At 30.4% G+C, this 13,873-nt stretch overlaps 1 long non-coding RNA gene across 1 annotated transcript; it reads left to right on the top strand.

Annotated features, from left to right (window-relative positions):
• Window positions 1-9,137: 9,137 nt before the first annotated feature.
• On the top strand, window positions 9,138-11,386 carry LOC114167051. Its single transcript, XR_003600093.1, has 3 exons — window positions 9,138-9,662; window positions 9,762-9,836; window positions 11,145-11,386. It is a non-coding gene; the product is annotated as an uncharacterized LOC114167051 (long non-coding RNA).
• The last annotated feature ends 2,487 nt before the right edge of the window (window positions 11,387-13,873 follow it).

Below are 13,873 nucleotides of genomic sequence, written 5' to 3'. Positions count from 1 at the left end.
TTGGTCATCTCTAATGACCTCATTCTTTGTAAATAATTTGGTTCAGGAAATTGTTTCAGCTGAAACAAACTTATTGCCGTTGCGTTTGCTTATGGTAGGTACCACTGAAAACATGTTTTCTTCTTTTTATTAAGCACACCAATAAGCACGCCAACAGAGAAGACATGGAATCTTAGTGAGTTTATTTTCCTTCTTGGATTTATAAGTTTCCATCTTTGTAAGGAATCTTAGTGAGTTTATTTTCCTTCTTGGATTTATAAGTTTCCATCTTTGTAAGGCTTGGATCTTAAAATAAATGATAACATTACAAGTTTATTCTTAAAGATTGAAAGGAAAGGAAGGTTAAGGCATAAAAGGTTGATAAAGCATGACGCTAGTCAGAACTAGAATTTTAAGACTAGTTCAGACTATCAAAAAAAATTTTCAGTTCTTCTCATGCCTTACTAAATCTAGTTTAAAGGTTATGAATATCTTACTTCTCAAAGTTGGCATTTCACTTATTGCTCTCATTAACATATTTACATTGTTCCATCTCTAACCATAGTTCTTTTAAAAATATTCAAGTTGCAGGGAATCAGGGGACTCAAAGAAGGAATTGATAGCGACATGACTACAACTATCAACAAATAGAGGGTTTTTTCTTTGTGTTTAAGTGCAGTGTTCGTGAATAAAGTTTCCTTGTATACCTACAGGAAACGTGAATGCTTCCCAAGATGTGTAATAAATGTTGTTTGTGAATAAGTGTTGTTCTTGTATTCATACAGGAGCAAATGCGTCTTGCTTTTAAATTATAGGCAAGACGGCATGTTGGTTTGGCAGATTTGAATTTTTTTTTTTTTAAATTAAGTTCTTGAAGGTTTTTCTATGAATAAATTTGACATGAGTGTATTTGTAAAGAAAGATGTTCCATGGATAAGTTGGATATTGAGCATTGTATGTCGAATGGCGTTTCTCTGCTATAAGGTGTTTCATGAACTATGCTGAAATGTATGTGTGTATGTTCTATATTTCTTAAGTTGTAAAATTATTGTTTTTTGATAAAGTTGTCCTGTTGTATCGTTTTTGAATAATAAAAAAGGTTTCTTTATATATATAAAGTTTATTGCCTAAAGACATAATAGAAATATTCCTTGATGAGAGTGTGCGAAAAGAGCAGGGAGACTTTAGTAATTAGCAAGAGTGGCCCAGTGAAAGTGGTAGTGATGATGTTAGTAATGTTGATGAAGTTGAAGATGGTGAAGATAAAGATTAAGAAGAAAATGAAGGTGAAGGTGGAGATGAGATGAGATTACATAGAATCTTTTATGTCTTTCTCAATTTTTCACCCATGGATGGAGTATCATTTAGCCAAAGCAACAATATTAATTCCCCATCTCCATGACAAAGTCTTAAAAGAATTAAACTTTAAATGCACATGTTTCTCCATGACAAAGTATCATATGTAATTTCCTTATGAAAATGATAAGAACTATTTTAAAACTAATTGTAAATGAAGATGACATGTAGTTCACATGTTGGAGCACGACCAACTCCCTGTGCCTCAATCCTCTTCTTTGATAAATGCCTTGTGTGTTTATTACTTTGAACTTTGATCAATTTCATGTTAATCATCTTACTACTAGTAGTTAGATTTCCGATTAATGTTTTTATCGCTTTGTTGACTCTTTCTTTTTTTTTGTCTATATATATTGTGATAGAAAGGATTTGAAGATTTAGAAATAAGATAATTTGGATAGGTAGAAACTAAGTCTACTTGTTTTTCATCAATTTTAGTTGCTATGGTTAGAGTTAGACAATGAAGCTATTAAGAATTCCAATAAGATAAAAAATTTACATTGAATAAAATAATAAAATTGAATAACATAAAAATAGAAAAAATCTACAAAATCAACTCCAACATGCGAAACAAGACAATTAACACATGCAAATTTAAGCAGCCTCACGCCTAGTACAGTTAATTATGGATTAAGGCATTAAATAAATAAAAACCTGCTTTATATCTGTCTCGGTAATGCTTCCATCCTTGTTTCTGTTGCACCTAAATTGAAGCCAGTGAAAAATCAATACTTGATTTTAGAATTGGGCATAATAGAGTTTTGCAAAGTTTTTATTTATTTTTTGTTACATGTCAAAGAAGATTCTCATTCTTGAGTAAAAGAATTATCCTTCATCCGAAACCAAAGATTGTACAAATCAGCTTTGGTGATTTTGTATTTCCAATTCTCGCCTGCCTCCTCTCAGTGCACAGAGTAATTCATTGGCAAACTCTGGTGATGACTGCATCCCTATAAAATAAGAAATAATTAAAAGTGGAAAATTAACACAATAATTGGAAGAATAAAATCAGCATTGAGTAAGAACTGGTAGGTATAGATAGGCATCTGGTTTTTATATTGTTATAAGAAAGGTATTAAGCTAAAGGAGACACAAAAAAGGAGAAATAAAGTTTTGAACATTGATAATTGAAATAAATTAAGTACAAATAACTAGTTAGATAGAATAGCAAATATTTGATGCCACATATAAACACAATTCATTAAGATTAGTGAAATTATGTGTAGATAATGTTTAAGACCATCAAATTTATTGGAGTTAATGCTGAAAGAAAGTAAATGGAACTAAAATCAAAATTTTATGTTTACAAATACAAGTTCAATAGAAGCAATGTAATGATTTTGTATACTACCATTGTCATGAGAAGAGCCATTAGAGCTTTCAACAGAAGTTTTCCTTGACCAATACTGCTGGAACCTCTGTTCTGCATATTGCCAGTTCTTAAAAGTCAATTTTATTTACATGAACCTGCACAAGGAATGAAAGGGAAACCCTGCATTAACTGCTACAACCCTGCACTGCAAGTTTGTTGTTCTAGGATATATAAACAGCGCAATCCCCTTTACCCATGCCAACTTCCAGTGCTCACTGTACATGAACAAGCACAATCCCCCACCAACAAAGATCAAGATAGTAAAATCCTAAAACTGAACCAACATAATCCAAAATGAAAGTAGAAAGTTTTTCTATAGAATGGACAGATAAATCTCACACCATAAGAATGATAAACTTGTAATATTAGAGAAATTATAGGGAGGAGGAACCAACTAATTAGGTCCAGACACTAGAAAAAAAAATACCTAGCCACTGTTGGGAGTATGCTCTTCTGAATTCGAAGATCCTTCTCAACTTCTGCTCCTAAGGAGCACATGAAGAAAATGAACCTAAATAGATGAAATGAATCAAATCAGAATAGGATACCAAATCTTAATTATTAAATTTCTACAAACTAGTTAACAATCAGAAAGAAAAATCCTAACTACTAGTTTATAATGGAGCATCGTCGAGACTGCAACAAAATCACCATCCGAGGCATCGAAAGATTGAATGAAACAACTGAGTTTATGCGAAATCCAAATACCTGATGGTTGATGCTCGGTAGAGTTTTTTCAGATGCAGAGCCCCTGTAGAGTGCGAAAAAGTCAAAATCGCAATGTCTGGTGGTTGATGTTCTTGTACGACGATGGCTACTATACCTACACAATGGTAATGGCTACTATACAGTACAAGAAGGGAAGCAGGAACCAAACGAGTTTAAATTGCACAATCAGAGTAATGTTAGAGTCTGCACTCAGGTCCGAAATTCTTCTTAAATATCCTTATTTAAAAATTAAAAGTACTTAGTGTTAAAATAATTTCAAGTTTACTCTTATTAGGTTATTTTACCAAGATGGTGTTTCCAACTACTCGTTCTCAGCCATCAGGAGAAGAAAGCCTCAAAGATATTTTTTCTATTAGGTTTTACCGGTGTAAACACATACGCGTGTATATATTTTTTAAATATGCATTATATTAGATTAGTAGTCGAGGATATTGTAATGTTATTAAGTTAATATATAAAATAAAATTATTTATTAAAATTAGAATGAAATATATCAGAAAAGATGAGTGAATAATTGTTGATAATTAGAAAAAAAAGAAGAAGCAGAGATATACCATTTTATACACAACTTCTAAAATAATGATCAATTTTAAAAAAATTAATAAATAATTATATTTTAAAGGATAAAACTAAAATTTTAAAATATAGACACAAAAGAGAAAATCCTCTTAATATATTGTTATAAATCATGTTCTTAATTCTCATTTTGAAAGTAAAATCTCAATTTGATATTTTTATTTCTAAAAATTTCAATTTGATCTCTTTTTTGTTAAGTTAAACTAAACGATATTGACTAAACAGTAACATGGCAAGATTAATCAATAATAAAACAGAAGAACAGTGATGTAAAAGGAGAATTTCTTTTTAAAAAAAAAGTAATAGTTAAATTAAATTAGGATTAAGGTTTTTAAAGGAAAATCGGAGATTCTGTGAAGATGTGGCATATCTCGAGACCTATAATAGCGAAAATGACAATGAAATTCAAAGTGAAGTTGAAAATGATAATATCTATTCTCCAATCCAAGGAATTGGCCTCACGAAGTCGAAGCCAAGGATCATGCGATTTGAGGGGACTCCTATCGCTTGTGTGAATCATTAATTCACCGGATCACATGCAGATCGAGAAAGAATATTACAGCTTCAGATCGAACCACCGAGAAGAACATGCTAGATCCAATGATATTGTCATAGGGCACACAATTGGATACGGTCCTGTAATCTAATAGATATAAAAACTAAACTTCAAAACTTAAAAGTGATAGTTTAACATTGTCCCAATGTATCATGCGACAATTTGGTTAAAATATTTAGGATGGTTTTTCTATTTTCTTAATGGATTCCCTCAATTCTTTTTGAACAGATGTCCTTGAAGGTGACAGAATGATATCACCCCCAAAAAGAACCAGGTTTCATTATGAGATTGGGTACTTTATGAAGTTCGTGGATGGAATCAGCTTCAGGATCAGGGGAGGATCTTCTTAGGGGCAGGGAGGGGATGGTCCCCAAAATTTTGAAATTTATATATATATATATATATATATATATATATATATATATATATATATATATTATAAATATATTTGAAATTTTTTAAATTGTAGATAGTATATATATTTTAAGAATTGGTGAAAATTAAATTGTGTATTTTTTTATTTTTTTATAAAACATAACATTTAGTATTAATAGATAATAAAATATAATAAAAAATAAAAATATTTCGGTTTAATTTATGTTTTGTCTCTGTTTTTGTCTAAAAACTGACATTAGGATTATGTTAATTACACTAACAAAGAAAACCATCCATACTAAGAGTCTCAATTTTAACGAAAAAGTTATTGATCTGTTTCAATAAATTAAACGAAATTGATCATAAAAGACCAAATTGTTTTTGAAAAATTGGGATCAAATTGAGACAAATAACTGGAGGACCAACTTAACATTTTTAAACGAAAACATGAATCAAAAGAGTAATTAAACCAAATATTTATTAAGATAAATTTTATTTTCCTTCTCATTGTCTTTTTAGTTCTTCACAAATTGTAATCATCTCTCACTCTCATATCTTCTTCTTGTTTTTGAAGACACAAATTCATTATTTTTGTTCTCATTTATCCTATTTCTTTCTTATCTCTTGTCTCGATAATGAAAACATTACTTTTTATCTCATAAGTTTTTTGTACATTCATTTTCTTATATATAGAAGAAATATAAATAATGTATTATGTGTTTTTTCATAACCAATTTTTAATTGTGACTTGACTATAATATATTTTTCTTTTGATAATTACATGTTTTAATTTTTTATTGGATTATGATGAATTATTTTTTAATATTATTTACAACAAAAATATATTGATAAAGAATAAAAGAATAAATTCATTTGTCAAGAGTGATAAAAAAAAGTAACTATTGATAAAAATAAGATAGACTCTTCTTCTTCACATCTTTGAAACATTATACTAAAGATCAAATTTTAGAGAAGCCATTTTTTGAAACATTATACCAATGACTGAATCTAATAATCTCAAAATTATATTATTTTGGCTCCTCCAATACTTTCAGTCAAGATTTGCCACTGTTCAGGATTCAAATTGCATAATGTTTCCAAGCATTTGAATTCTTCAGGATCTACAAGTAGATTGTGATCACCATCCTTCCACCCTATAAGTTGTAATGTATTACAAAAAAAATTATTTTCATGACATTTTAATATTAACACTAAAATCAAACTTTGACCATGTGTAAGATTGTTGGAATTGACAAAATCATATAATGAAAAATAAAACAATTTATCATCATATGCATAGAGTAAAACACATAAAAATTAAGTTAAAAATCATTCGGTTCAATCAATGTAAAAAATAATGTTGTTAACAACATTTCTCCTCCTCATTTTTTCTTTTTTGTGGCCAATGGCTTAGAACTTTTGCCTCTAACAACTTGTATATTCAATATTACTTACTGCTTCAATTGTAACTGGATGTAAGGGAGATGCTAGTAGGACCGGCAAAAGCACTTTTAATGGACGAAATATCAACAGGACTTGACAATTCCACCACCTTTCAGATATGCAAGTTCATGAGACAAATGGTTCACATAATGGATGAAACCATGGTCATATCTCTCCTTCAACCACCACCAGACTTACGAATTATTTGATGACATTATCCTAATTTCAGAAGGTCACATTGTGTACCAAGGTCCACGCCAACATGTGCTGGAGTTCTTTCAAAACATGGGTTTCAAATGTCCTCCTAGAAAGGGAATTGCTGACTTTCTACAAGAAGTAACTTCTAAGAAAGATCATCAAAGAATTACTATATTAACAAACAAATAAGATTAACCTAGAGAACACAAGAATATAAATACGGAGAAAAATCACGACCACATAGAATAATCGCTATGTGCAAATTTGTCAAATAGTCTCAACCCTTTGACCCCAGTAAACCCACACCCTCTAGAGCAAGATTTTGCTATACCTCACACCACTCTATTACCAGAAAATAAGAAAAGTCAAACACTAACTCAAAGTGTCTTTGACTTGGGGCAACAAACATCATGGACTTAGAGCCCATTATATAGTCACTAACACCCACCCCTAGGTTATCCTAGGCGATGTAGAACTTTTCAAGACATGTTATTTTCATCAGTCCAACATTCTCTATCCTAATTAAAATAAACACATCTTCATTGCCTATATCAGCAATCATACTCCACCATAAGGAGTATCACTTGGAATCAAGTCGTCCAGAGAATTTCCACTTAGAATCAAACTATCCCAAGAATTTTCACTTGGAATCAAACCATCCCAAGAATTTTCACTTGGAATCAAACCATCCCAAGAATTTTCACTTGAAATCAAACCATCCCAAGAATTTCCAATTGAAATCAAACCATTCCAAGAATTTCCACTTTGAATTAATTCATCCCAAAAATTTCCATACATCCTTCATTAATGCTAACTAATGCCCGTATATAATCACCATAGTGAATTAATTCATCCCAAAAATTTCCATACACCCTTCATTAATGCTAACTAATGCCCGTATATAATCACCACCAATGGCAGATTTTTAGTCAATACTTTGGAGGTACCAAAAATTTGGTTGAATTACTCTTCTGGTCTATTTTTTTATCCAAAAATGTCATTTTAGTCCTTTAATTTTTTTAGTCTTAAATTGATTCTTATTTCTTAAAAATTAATGCAATTTGATCCTTTCAGTTAAATTTTTTGAAGCGAAATTTCTGGCTTAAACCTTTTGCTCAATTTTTAATAATATTTAAAGATTTTGCTGGGCGAGTAAACGTCTGTTCTCTAGGCAAGTAAATGATAATATTACATGTTTATTCTTAATGATCGAAAGGAAAGGAAAGTTAAGGCATAAAAGGTTGATAAAGCATGACACTAGTCAAAACTAGAATTTTAAGACTAGTTCAGACTATCAAAATTTTTTAGTCAGTTCTTCTCATGCCTTACTAAATCTAGTTTAAAGGTTATGAATATCTTACTTCTCAAAGTTGGCATTTCACTTATTGCACTCATTAACATATTTACAGTGTTCCATCTCTAACCATAGTTCTTTTAAAAATATTCAAGTTGCAGGGAACAGGAGACTCAAAGAAGGAAATGATAGCGACATAACTACAACTATCAACAAATAGAGGGTTTTTTCTGTGTGTTGAAATGCAGTGTTCGTGAATAAAAAGTTTCCCTATATACCTACAGGAAACGTGAATAAGTGTTGTTCCTGTATTTATACAGGAGCAAGTGCGTGTTGTTTTCAAATTATAGGAAAGATATATAGCGTATTGCTTTAGAATATTTGAATTCTTTTAGATTAAGTTCTCAAAGGTTTTTATGAATAAATTTGATGAGTTTATTTGTAGAGAAAGATACTCCGTGGATAAGTTGGATATTGAGCATGCGATATTAGACATATCTGTCGTTTCGCTGCTACATTGTGTTTCGTGAACTATGCTGAAATGTATTTGTGTGTATGTACTAGATTTTGTCCTGTTGTATAATAAGAGAGGTATATCGTTTTTGAATTATAAAAAAAATTCTTTATATATATAAAGTTTATTACCTAAAGACGTAATAGAAATATTTCTTGATGAGACTGTTTCGTGCATATCTTAGAATTTCTGACATGTTCATTACTTCGAACTTTCTTCACTTTCTTGTTAATCATCTTACTAGTAGTTAGATTTAGGATTAGTGTTTTTATCGCTAGGAACATTGTTGACCGTTTTTATGTCTACATTCTCATAGAAAGGATTTGAAGATTTAGAAATAAGATATTTTGAAGTAGAAATTCTCTTCCATCTTTTCCATTAAGTTTAGTGATTTCAATGTATCTCATTGAAATATGTTACATCATAGACAAGGATACAACGACATCTTTAGTTGGGATGGTACTTCCATTGTGTCAGCGTCGTTCATGTAAAAGATTACCTCTACTTTTTTCGAACCAAGTACTTCCGCTATATCATTTCCTTCCTTTATAGTAACGTTCTCATAGTTACACTTTCTTAAAATGTAACAATCTATGACTTTCTCTTTACTATTGTAATATTCTTTTTATAAATGTGACCATATTTCGTGACTTTTTTGTTTTTAGAAAAATGTTATAGAGGTAAAACCTAAGTTAACATTTTTTTTTCCTTGTTCAGTGGCTTGTTTTTCTTGGTTTTTCCTCTTCCCTCTAGTTTCTTTTACGACATTTTTCTTTTTCTTCCTCTTGTCGAAAAACCTCAAACTCTAAATTCTAAAATTGGAAAAGGGTTTATTCTTCCAAATGAAGTTAGATGGTGAAATACTTGCAGAGATTCGGATCGGTTTGGTGTTGTTCTTCCGCAACTACGTTATCGACGCTGCAACCAATAATTCTTCCTTCGACCAACTACTTCCAGTCATCGACAACGTATTCAAATTTCTCCTCCTCAATTTGTTTATTTTGGGTTTCACTTTTTCTTTGTTACGCTGTGTTTCGTGCTTGCAGGCGTTGAAATCCAAGCACAGTGACCAGGCTATGCGTTTTGTTGAACTGGCTCTTCCAATACGACCTTCTTTTCCAACTTGTGGTCGAGGCTCTCATTGGTGTCGTTGCTAGAAAGCACGTGCACGATTGCACGATTGCACGATCGCTACTTGTTGCTTGGTTTGTGCCTCCTTCTTTAGAATATGGTTGAATTTGAAAGTTCTGCTCATCAATCCATGTTGGTGGTGAGTTTCTAATTTTCACTCTCGCTATTTCAACTTAAGTTTCGACGGACAACTTATTTTCAATTCATTTGATGTAATGAATTAACTTGTGTTTGTTAGGGATACAAGAGAGGTATGGAGATTTGTTGTTTTTCACGCATCTCCGGATTTGGCCAACATTGTTACTAAAATAAGGTATTGTTGTTTTTCACGCACATCCATTGTTTATCCGTTGTGTAACTTTAACTCAAGTATTTGTTCTTTGTATAAACTTGTGAGTCTAAAGATCTATTAATAACTATAAAGTCAAAATATGAAAAAAAAAATGCATTTTAGGTTTGGAATACAAAACCCTGTGATAGGGGTATGTTAGCTATAGATGTGTGTTTGTTTGGACGTTCTTCTCTGGTAGTGCCTACTTTGATTCTGAACAAGTGGTGGATATAGCGAAGCTGAAAAATCTTGATTATTCCTTGCATGTGATGCCAAATCAGAACCAGATTCATGCACTCATTCAACATTATGGTCCCACTATATACTTTCATACTGATGAGATGTACATGTCACTATCAGTGCAATGGTTTTTCAAGAATGGTGCAGATTTGTATATAGCAGGTAGTAGTAAGGGTAAAGCTATAGATATACGGGCTCAAATTTACCTAGTGGAGGAACTAGTGGTAGTGCCTTTTAGATTGATTTGCCTATTGATGAAGATGCAAGAAAGAAGAAAAACATACAGTGCAGAACTATATGCTCATGTAAAACCAGCATTGGAAGGAGCCTTTTTACTGATATTGTTATGCGAGTTTTTTGCCCCTTCAATGGACCTGTAACCCTTGAAGTGGCACTTCACCCTTCAAATAAGCAACTTCGGCTTTTGGGTGGTGGGGCATTACATTGGTATTGTCCTTTTTTGTTATGACAAGGGTATGAATTCATAATTGATACGATATTATCTAAGAAATAAATCAGAGAAATCAAATAAGTCTAAATAAAGATCGGTTACAAAGATGTTAATTCTTATAAGAATATCCTAAGTCAAGAATAAAGAGAATTGTTTTTTAATGAAATCAAATTCAATATATAATTAAAAGTGTCTATATTAGTTTTGGTATTTTTATATATAAACACATAAGTTTAAGAAAATTTGAGTACCTTACCAGAAGGTCCAAACTCAAAAACATAAAAAGATAATAATTTATAAAAGAAGTCCAAAAACATAAAATATAACTAATTTCTAAAAGAAAATCTAAAGTCTAGAAATATAAACTAATTTTCCTAAAAACTATCCTTCAAATATATTCCAAACCATGATCTTTATATTTTTGAATTTTCGATTGCTTGTAGTATTAGGAGTCTTAAATAGATTTGATCTTCCAATCTCTTACTCCTTGAATAGATTTGATTTTTCAATCTCATGCTCCTTATTCTTGTCCTAGGTCCAGTCTTCCAATCTTTTACTTTGCAAGTTTTTTATCCTTCTGTTAATATGATTTTTGGCAGGTGATGAAAGATGGAAGAATAGTGGAGTCAGGAAGGTATAAAGATCTTATAGCATGTCCCAACTCTGAATTCGTTCAACAAATGGCTGCTCATCATTTTTGTTACATTATACCTGTCATATTGTGTAAAAATTGGTTGTCCCAATTTGTTGTGTATTTTATCATTTTTCTATCCCAATTCTCTGTTTCTCGTGGCCAAGCACAATTTTACTTTTAGGTTGGTCGATTATTGTTTAATTTCTTTTTTACTAAACTCTTGTATCAGTTACATATTGTTTTATTTCGTTTTTCCTATAAGTTTTCTTTTCTTTTTTTTTTTTTTGAGAAAATAAAGGAATGAGATGAGAATTATGGTTGTCTATGCTTTATAGGAAAAAGTTACACAAGGCAGAAATATTAAACATATTTTCCAGATCGCAGATGCTATTGAAAATGAAAAGGGTGACACCGATTTTGTAGGACAAATGAATATAACGTAAAATGTCTTAATTTACAGCTTAATATCCAATATTTGTATTTAAATTAAGGTTAACAAATGTTTTTTCTGTTTCAGATTTAAAATGCGTATAAATGTTGTTTTTGTAAATGACTGTACTTTTTTAGACTTTAGTAACATTTTTTAGATATTATAAAACTAATATATTTAGTAGGGTCTCCATTGGCATCTTCACAATTTCCAAGTATGTTTTTCTTTATATTTTTATTTTATTATTCTCTGCATCCCTAATATGTCAACCCATATTTCCTATTGTTTGTTGTGTGTTGTTTTTATTTTTACTTCTTGCACATGCACATTTCACATTTGCTAATTTCGGGTTTACCTCTTTCTTATTAATTTGTTTTTGACAATGATACTTTAACCCGTTTTTTTTACCCACTTTTAACCCACTATTTCAAAAAAAAAGAGTTAAAATATCATTTTGTTTTGTTTTTATCCATTCTTTTATGTTTTGGACTTTTACTTTAACACTTCTTTTAATTTTTTTTACCCACTATACTTACTTTTTGACACTCTACTTTTACACAGATCTCACTTTTCTTAAAAAAATAATAAAAATATTAATATTTTAGAAAATAAAAAATGATGAAAATAGTTTTAAAAATAATAAAAAAAGTTAAAAATTGATATGAAAAATAATAGTTTTTTTAACTTTTGAAAAATGTATCACTTTCTAAAAGAATTATAAAAACAAAGAAAACATTTTCCTTTTTTATTTTGTGCTACCTATCCTAACCTTTTAAATAATTCAAATATATAAAAATACAAAAATAAAAAATATGAAAAGAATATAATTTATTTACTTATCTTTTTGTATGTCTGTACGCTTGTGTGGATTAACACCCTTTTCTTTTAAGTAATTTAAAAATACTAAAAGTATATGAAAGTTTCAAAAAATTAAAAAACATCAACACTCTCTCTCAAATGGTCTTCTAAGAATAGTCCCTATGTTTTCTATTTTGGATCGGAACCCTTTACGTGCTCATTGTCACTGAATCATCTTTAATCTCATAGACTAGTGATTCGACAAAAAGTTTAGGTGATTGCAATAATACCTGAGGTTATGTTTTCTCTTTTAATAGTAGTGTTTTTTCTTGGAATTCATAGAAAAAAAGAGGTGGTGACTCAATGTATAGTTGAAACTAAAAACATATAACTTACAAATGAAGCTATTTGACTTAGAAAAGTTTCATAAACGGGCATTTGCCCGTAGGAATGTCAACATGGAGCTAATTAGGTGGGTCGACCCACATACCCGTATTGAACAATGCAGGACAGATTAACATTTTAAGTCTTTGGTGGGCATAAGCTCGACCTGCATAATCTGTAGGTCTGGGACGAGGTGAGACGGGTCGACCCGTATAATTTTTCGCACTTGTAATCTGATTCATGTTTTTTTTGCATATTTTTTTAAGTTACACGTATAATTTGTTCACATTTCATTTATGATACTGCACATGTGTGAGATTAATAGTTAAATTTTAACTACAAATTTATATATGCAATATTTAATTACTAAATAAAATAAAAATATTTAATTACTCAATAAAAGCACAAACCGGCTCATGACCCTGCTTGCCAATACTAATATAGGGCAGACCAATATTTTTAACCTGTATTTTTATTGCAGGACGAACCAATCCGTTTTATATTTTACAACCCAAGTACGTGATAAATTTAAACGGATTGGGTCGACCTATATTGTAATTCCTAGTTGCGTGATGCCATGTGGGTTGATAACGATTATTGCAATTGCAAAAATTCCTCGATGTTAGAACTACACACATCCAAACTAAAATATATCGTACTATTAGAAAAGGATAATGATATTTTGACTATTAAATTTTAATAATTTTTTCTTGTTTTATAATATGAGGTGATAATTTTTATGTAGTTTTGAAATATTAGTTTGAAGTAATAGATTAACATCCTGACCAAATCGTTTTTCAAGAACAAAAAGTTAGAGTATTCGTTGAAAATCTCAACGTTAGAAGTTGAGACTTTTCTCGATACTTTAATACCATACTTATTAATTTCTGTATGTTCTCTTTTGTTAACTTGAAATTAGTGATAATCCTAATTTTATATATGGGGAAGTTTATTGTATGTAGAAAGGTAGAAAGGAATGTTGATCTTTATTTTATAAAAATTGACATCTTTATGTATTGACTAGCTCTTGTTTACCTTTACCTACTTCCTTTCAGTAACCAGACAGAAGAAATAAAAACACT

The sequence above is a fragment of the Vigna unguiculata genome, chromosome 10, assembly GCF_004118075.2.
Source record: "Vigna unguiculata cultivar IT97K-499-35 chromosome 10, ASM411807v1, whole genome shotgun sequence".
Lineage (NCBI taxonomy): Eukaryota > Viridiplantae > Streptophyta > Magnoliopsida > Fabales > Fabaceae > Vigna > Vigna unguiculata.
Note: the sequence above shows the minus strand (reverse complement) of the source record. Positions and strands in the feature narration are given on the sequence as shown.